The following is an 8,091-nucleotide window of genomic DNA, read 5'->3' as shown; positions in this document are numbered from 1 at the left end:
TTAATAGAGACAGGGTTTCACCATGTTGGCCAGGCTAGTCTTGAACTCCTGACCTCAGGTGATACACCTGCCTCAGCCTCCCAAAGTGCTGGAATTACAGGCATGAGCCACAGCACCAGGTCAGAACTACATTTTAAAAGCAAGAAAATTATTACAGTGGCACAACTGGCTTGAGCGATTGGAAACAAGATGCAGGACCCCAGGGCAGACACTGAGTGGAATGACATCTTACACAAAAAGGGCATCTTGCCCCTAAGGAAAGTCTGAAAGAATTGGAAGAGGAGGCAGAGGAGGAGCAGCACATGGTCCAGCAGTCAGTGGTGACAACATATGAAGCTATGACTTTGGAAGAGCTGAAGGATCATGAAGACGAGTTTCATGAGGAAGATGAACGTGCTATTGAAATGTACAGACAGCAGAGACTGGCTGAGTGGAAAGCAACTAAACTGAAGAATAAATTTGGAGAATTTTTGGAGATCTCAGGGAAGGATTATGTTCAAGAAGTAACCAAAGCCGGTGAGGGCTTGTGGGTCATCTTGCACCTTTACAAACGAGGAATTCCCTTCTGTGCCCTGATAAATCAGCACCTCAGTGGACTTGCCAGCAAGTTTCCTGATGTCAAGTTTATCAAAGCCATTTCAACAACCTGCATACCCAATTATCCTGATAGGAATCTGCCCACGATATTTGTTTACCTGGAAGGTGATATCAAGGCTCAGTTTATTGGCCCTCTGGTGTTTGGTGGCATGAACCTGACAAGAGATGAGTTGGAGTAGAAACTGAATCTGGAGCAATTAATACGGACTTGGAGGAAAACCCTAAGATGCAGATTGAAGACGTGTTGCTGTCCTCACTGCGGCGCTCTGTTCCCATGTGGAGGGACAGCGATTCCGAGGGGGACTGAGGCTGCAGCTGCTATCACGTGCCGAACTTTCTGTGACAAATTGAATTTTTTAAAAAAGGAAAAAGCAAGAATGAATCCTTCTGATTTTTAGTTTTGTATAAATTATGTTTTAAATCTTTACATTTTGGAAATAATCATTGCTGGAAATTCTGTTAAATATTTTACAACTTTTTAAATTATAGTATTTCCTCTAAAAAAAAATTAAAACCAGTTCTTGGTATGGTAAATGTCTGTTTTTCTCATTTATATTTTAAGTAAGCCATAAAACCTCATCACTATTTTTTGACATAACTATAAAAAGAAATATTTAGTTTTAAATAAATGTGAATAAATTATACGTCGGAAAATTGCAAACTAAGCCTTATAGACACATTTTTTTTATTTCATAAAGAGCAATGAGATTATCAACTCTATAGCAATGGTCTCTAGGACAAAAGAATCTTAGTATTTATCCTATTTAGAAGAAACAGAACATTTTTGTGAAACATTCTCATCGAAATAACTGAAAGGTTTCAATTTACTGGCATATTTGGTTAAATGTGTTTTCTCTTTTATAGTTTATCTCAGACTGTTAACTAACTTTTTTTAGGGGGTATGGAGTTTTGCTCTGTTGTCCAGGCTGGAGTGCAGTGGCATGATCTCAGCTCACTGCAACCTCCATTTTCTGGGTTCAAGTGATTCTCCTGCCTCAGCCTCCTGAGTAGCTGGGATTACAGGCGTGCACCATCACAATCACACCCAGCTAATTTTTGTACTTTTAGTAGAGGCGGGGTTTCACCATACTGGCTGGACTGGTCTCGAACTCCCGATCTCAAACTCCTGATCCACTTGCCTCAGCTTCCCAAAGTGTTGGGATTACAGGTGTGAGCTACCTTGCCTGGCCTGTTAATTCTGATTACTGTAAAAGGACATTATATTATTTTTTGGAAATATATAAACTATCTCAAACTCATTTTGTGTTTCATAAGTGTGATCATGGGCATGTGTGAGATGTGTCCCCCTCAAATATTGTTAGGCTGTCGGCACATTACCCATCTGACGTAAAAAAAATCAAGATGTTTTGTGTACCAGATCCTGTTAGCATTTCTCATTTTTAAATAAATGAACATTGATACTAAAAAAAAAAAAAAAAAAAAAGAAAATTATTACAAAAGACAGGATAGTGGTTACCTGTAAGGGTTAGAGAGAGGTTTATGATTGGAAGGGGGCACACAGGGGCTTCTGGGAACACTAATTTGTTTCCTTGTTGCTGAAATGATGAGAGACATATAATGTCCACCCTCACGGAGCTGGAGAGGAAGGACAAGACAAAAGAGAGAAGTCTCGTCTTTAAACTTAGTAGACTCACATAGCGTCTTTCTTCTACAGCGTGTAAGTCATTGTCTAAATAGGTCCAGTTAAAGTACTACAGGGTAGCCATCTTTTGAAAAAATTGTTGGCCACATTTTAAAGTTCACAGGGGAGGGGGAATATCTCATACTCCAGCCCTCCAGAGCCTAGGCCCTCTGTGAAATGTGTCATGGTTTCTTGGACACCATATTGAAACAGGAAAAGTTCCCTTGTTCCCCTTGCAGGGCATGGGATGGGGGGGGTGACTCGCTTTTTCAGTGCCCTGCTGCTCAAACCTCAAGGGGAGCAGACAGGCAGGCAGGTTGTGGGGCTCCGACCCCACGGCAGTGTCTACGGGTGAATGCTTGCAGCTCCTGAAGCTGCAGTGGGTGTGTGCTACCGGGTGCTCTTTTAGTTTTGCCTTTTTAGGCGGCTTGTGTTAACCAACTCAGTTAGACCCTCTACCTTGTTGCAAGGACAGATGGCTTTCTGTATCCCAGGTTCTTGCCTTGGTGTGCTGGAAGAATCAGATCACACCTGGGCTTGGAGAATGGGTGTAAGGTTTTACTGAGTGAAGGTCGCTCTCAGCAGATGGGGAAAGCCAGATGGGATGGAGTGGGAAGATTTTCCCCTGGAGTTGCCCGGGCTGTCCTCCCACTGCCCCAACCAAACTCTGCCTCAGCCCACTGGTTGGTGGCCTGCCTGGGGTGCTCCCCTCGAAGTCCTCTTGATGTCCAGCATGAACACAAAGAAGGGAACAACAGACACTGGGGCCTATCTGAGGCTGGAGGGTGGGAGGAGGGAGGGGAGCCGGAAAAACTACTGGGTACTAGGCTTAGTACCTGGATGATGAAATAATCTGTACAACAAACCCCTGTGATACAAGCTTACCTATATAACAAACTGTGCATGTATCCCCTAACCTAAAATAAAAGCTTTTTTTTTAAAAAAGGAAAAAAACACCTGGAAGAAGAGAAAAATGTTAAATTAAAAAAGAAGAACACAATGCTCCTAGTGCCCCCATCATTCAGGAATCTCCAAGGATTTCAGGAGCTCTGTGTTAGGAACTGGGGGCAGAGACCAAATATTTATTTCTTCTTACATCGCATACCCCAGATAGGAAAACAGAAATTACTCTAGATATTTCACAAAAAGGGGTTTCATACAGGCAATTAGTGCTTATCATTGGAGTGGCTAGAGTGGCGAAGGTTGGGGAGGAGGGGGTTGCACCACTGGCTTTCAGGCTAATTTACCACAGCTGATTTCCAGAGGATGGAAGAAGTCAGGAAATGTGGGGAACTGCTGCTGAGGTCCTTGCAGCCCCATGGTCCCCAGGCTGGTGACTGGCGGGGAATATGGAGTCCAGGTGACCACCAGAGCCTGCACCCCTGCTGCTACGGGGGGAGGAAAGGATGACTCTACCTCCTTCCACATTCCACATTTCACATGACTGCATTTGATTGGCAGCACCCCGCTGGCAAGGAAGCCTTAATGTGTGGTTCCTCAGCTTCTGGCACCTGCACAGAAAGGGGTGAAATGAGTGTCACAAGCAGCCAGCACCCTGCAGCACAGCTCCACATCCAGGTGGGGGGACAGCCCCACTTATACTTAGAGGTGTCCTGGCACCTTACGCACTTTTTGGTAGGTGTTTGGGGGTCTGAGGCTTTGCAAAAGAAGAAAGGTGGGGAGTTTACGGTGGAGTCACATGGTGGAGACAGAGGCCTGCAGAGGTGTCATTCTAGAGAGCAGCAAGTGACACACAGTCATCTTCCTTCTTTGACTGGAACAAACCCCTGGGATTGACCCAGAATTTGTTCTGGAATGTTATCACTGGAATGAAAACTGAGCAGTTTGCAGGCCATACAGTATCAGAGAAAACATATCCCTCATTGAAAAAGACTGCCAGAAAAAAAAAGTGTCCACAGGGAAATTCTGGGACACTTTTGTTTTGTTTTTTGGACAGTCTCACTCTGTCACCCAGGCTGGAGTACAGTGGCATGATCTCAGCTCATTGCAACCTCTACCTTCTGGATTCAAGTGATTCTCCTGCCTTAGCCTCTTAAGTAGCTGGGATTACAGACACCCACCACCACACCCAGCTAATCTTTATATATACATATATATATATATGTATGTAGAAACAGGTTTCTGGGAGATTGATGTAGGGGAGCGGGTGTATGAGTTGGAAGCGAGACATTGGGGATCACTATTTTCTCATCTTACTGGTTTTTGGGCCCCCATTCTATTCCTTCTATACAAACCTCACAGAATTTTAACTAGGAAGGCCAGGACGGGTGGCTCATGCCTGTAATCATAGAACTTTGGGAGGACGAGCTGGGTGGATCACTTGAGGTTGGGAGTTCGAGAGCAGCCTGACAAACATGGTGAAACCCCATCTCTATTAGATGGGTGTGGTGGCGTACACCTGTAATCCCAGCTACTTGGGAGGCTGAGGCAGGAGAATTGCTTGAACCCAGGAGGCAGGTTGCAGTGAGGTAAGATCACACCATTGCACTCCAGCCTGGGCAACAAGAGTGAAACTCTGTCTAAAAACAAACAAAACAAAACAAAACAAAACAAAACAAAACAAGAATTTTAACGGGGAGAGATCTTAGTAGTTTGTCCTTTATGATAGGAAATCTGAGAAAGAGAAAGGGAGAGTGTCTTGCCCCATGGCCGCACAATGCACTCTGGCTTTTTCTGTTTTATTCGAATTCAAAAAGAATATGTTGTCCTTTAAGCTGATGTCACACCTCACTCACTCACCAGCGACAGCCTGCTGTATGAAGATCTGTGAGATGGATAACTTGGCTAGTTGCACTCAGGCATTTGCTTGAGGTGATTCAACTTACAGAATAAAGCATCTAAAAAAAAAAAAGAACCACTTCATCCCCCGACCCCCATCAAATGATGCTTATGAGACTTAAGTCTGAAGGGGACTGATGTAAAATGCTTCTACCTAGCATGGTTGTGCGGTTTGTTTGCTGCACCAGGGCGCTGGCCAAGGGGGTGAGTGGACCTGCTCCATGCTGAACCACATACAGTCCCCCCAGCTATATTGTGGGGTCCTTCTGGACAGACATGGAGAGCTTCTGAAAGTCCCACCTGCATGGAATTATTTTCAAGCCCTCAGATATTGGTGACAATTACCAACGTGTACATCACAAGGGCGCCGCTGATGATCTGCCACGTCAGCGAGGGCACGCCGCACAACGTCCTGCTGCAGCGCCGCTTGGCTTCCTTCTTTGACCCGAACACGCGGGCCAACGGCTGGTGCGGGCCAACGGCTGTGGCACCAGCAACCGCTCTTCTCCCGACAATTTCCGCCGGAAGTCCCGGGACGGCGCACGCTGCACGCCTCCGTCAAGTACTACTGCCAGAGCGTCACCCCCAACTTCAAGAGTGAGACGAATGCTGTCGCGGCCGACATGTGCACCAATGCCCGCCGCATCGTGGGCAAGAGCTGGACACCCAAGGTCAGCCCAAGGTCAGGGTGCTCAAGGCTGAGGATGATGCCTACACCACCTTCATCAGTGAAATGGTCAAGAGTGAGCCGGACATGGTGGGTGTGGAGGCGTCTTCTAGACAGCCAGCCACGAGGGTGAGGTGGTCCCCTCAGCGGAGGCCCTGCAGTAACCCGTAGGCCTGGGAGTCTCCCCACGGGCCGCACACTCCCACACCTGACACACACACATACCCAGCGTCAAACTCTGTTAAATATTTGAAGGGATTTATTTTGAGCCAAATATGTGTGACCAATGGCCCATGACAGCCTTCTCAGGAGAGCCTGAGAACATGTGCCCAAGGTGGTCAGGCCACAACTTAGTTTTATGCGTTTCAGGGAGACATAAGACATCAGTCAATATTTGCCAGAGGTACAGTGCTTTGGTCTGGAGGGGCTGGACAACTGGAATTGGGTTGAGGAAGCAGGGACTTCCCAGGTCATAAGTAGATCCAAAGATTTTCTGATTGGCAATAGGTGGAAAAAGTTAAGTTTTTGTCTAAAGACTTAAAATCAACAGAAAGGAATGTTTGAGTTAAGATAAGGGATTGTGGGGACCAAAAAAAATTTTATTTTCCAAGCCAGAGTTTTGCTCTTGTTGCCCAGGCTGGAGTGTAATGGCATGATCTCGGCTCCTGGGCTCAGGCGATTCTCCTGCCTCACCCTCCGGAGTACCTGGGATTACAGGCATGCACCACCATGCCCGGCTAATTTTGTATTTTTAGGAGAGATGGGTTTCTCCATGTTCGTCAGGCTGGTCTCGAACTCCCAGCCTCAGGTGATCTGCCTGCCTTGGCCTCCCAAAGTGCTGGGATTACAGATGTGAGCCACCGCGTCTGGCCAGAGACCAAGATTTTATCATGCAGGTGAAGCATGATTTTATCATCCAGGTGGCAGGCTTCAGAGAGAATATATTGTAAATATTTCTTATCAGACTTAAAAAGTCTGTTCTATCAGTAATTCCAAAAGGAGGGAGAGTATAATGAGGCATGGCTGGGCTCCCCGTCCCATCATGGCCTAAACTAGTTAACTTTGGAATCCCCTTGCTGAGAGGAGAGGAAGATTCTATTCAGTTGGTTGGGAGAGCTTAGAATTTCAGTGTTTGGTTTCAGCCGGCATCCAGTATCCCTTCCCCCAAGCTTGGGTCCCCTCCCAAAAGAGATAAGCCTGGGTCTCTCCTCACATCCTTGGAATCTCAGAGCTACTCAAAACTTTTGCCTCAAGGAAATCCTTTAATGATTTGTGTTAAACCCTTTGGAGGCTGGAGGGGCTGTTCTGGAGCTGGGACACAGCAAGTCAATCTCCCTCCATCCCCCTTTGTCTCACTCTCACCCCCGAAGCTGCAGGCCTCAAGCTTTTTGGCTGGATTCTTCCCAAAGTAGGTTGGGGGTCAGGTACTATAATCACCTGATGGATTCTTCCTGCCTGCTGCACAGACAAAACCAATCCACTGAGGCCATGGCATTGCAGTAAAGAAAGAGTAATTGACACAAGGCTGGCCACGCAGGAAACAGAGTTATTACTCAAATCAGTCTCCCACAAAGCTTGAAGATGAGGAGTTTTTCAAAGATAGTTTGGTGGGCAGGGTCTAGGGGATGGGTGCTGCTGATTGGCTGAGCATGCAGTCATAGGGGTATGGAAGATAGTCCTTGAGTGCTGAGTCCACTTCTGGGTGGAGGCCACAGGACTTGTTGAGTCATGAGTCTGGGTGGAACCAGAAGTGCATAAAGAAACATCTTTCCTTATGCAGATATTGATCAGCTGTGCTTACATATTCCTTTGTAAGGACAGGACAGTTTCCCCTAAGTTAGAGGACAGAGTGACTCCTACTGACAGCATTAGCTCTGCCCGTACTCTTAGATGCAATGCCAGGGACTGTGAGGGCCAGAGATCCTGGAGCTGCTGGCCAGGTGTGGTCAGGGGCCAGTTATGTATGTCCTTAGTATCAAACAGAAGCCTCTTTTGCAGGGTGGACCCTGGGAAGCCCTGTTGGGGCCATCCCTTGTTGGCAGCCTCTTCGCTTCCTCTTCGTCTTCTCCTCTGGGTTTTCTCAGCTCTTTCAAGAGCAAGCTTTGCCACCCTGAGTGCTCTCCACGACCACAGCTACCTTCTGCGGAAGAGGCCTCAGGGGTCCTCTCTCTGCATGTAGTTGCCTGGCAGGCCTGACCTGGCTATACATGGGAATCACCTGGGGAACGTTACAAACCACTGTTTTGTCGCCCTGCCACCCAGAGATGCTGCACCTTGTATTAACTGAGCACCTACAGGCAGGTGTGGTGACGCACACCTGTAGTCCCAGCTGCTCAGGAAGCTGAGGTGGGGGGATCACTTGAGCCCAAGAGTTCGAGATTAGCCT

General features: G+C 46.9%; 2 pseudogenes; both read left to right on the top strand.

Moving 5' to 3' along the window:
* Positions 1–162: 162 nt before the first annotated feature.
* LOC108294321 lies at positions 163–919 on the top strand (annotated as a pseudogene).
* Positions 920–1,852: 933 nt separating this feature from the next.
* LOC119469111 lies at positions 1,853–1,945 on the top strand (annotated as a pseudogene).
* The last annotated feature ends 6,146 nt before the right edge of the window (positions 1,946–8,091 follow it).

This window comes from Cebus imitator, unplaced genomic scaffold (genome assembly GCF_001604975.1).
Source record: "Cebus imitator isolate Cc_AM_T3 unplaced genomic scaffold, Cebus_imitator-1.0 Scaffold573, whole genome shotgun sequence".
Taxonomy (NCBI): domain Eukaryota; kingdom Metazoa; phylum Chordata; class Mammalia; order Primates; family Cebidae; genus Cebus; species Cebus imitator.
The sequence above is the reverse complement of the archived record's forward strand: the minus strand, read 5'-3'. Positions and strand labels throughout refer to the sequence as shown.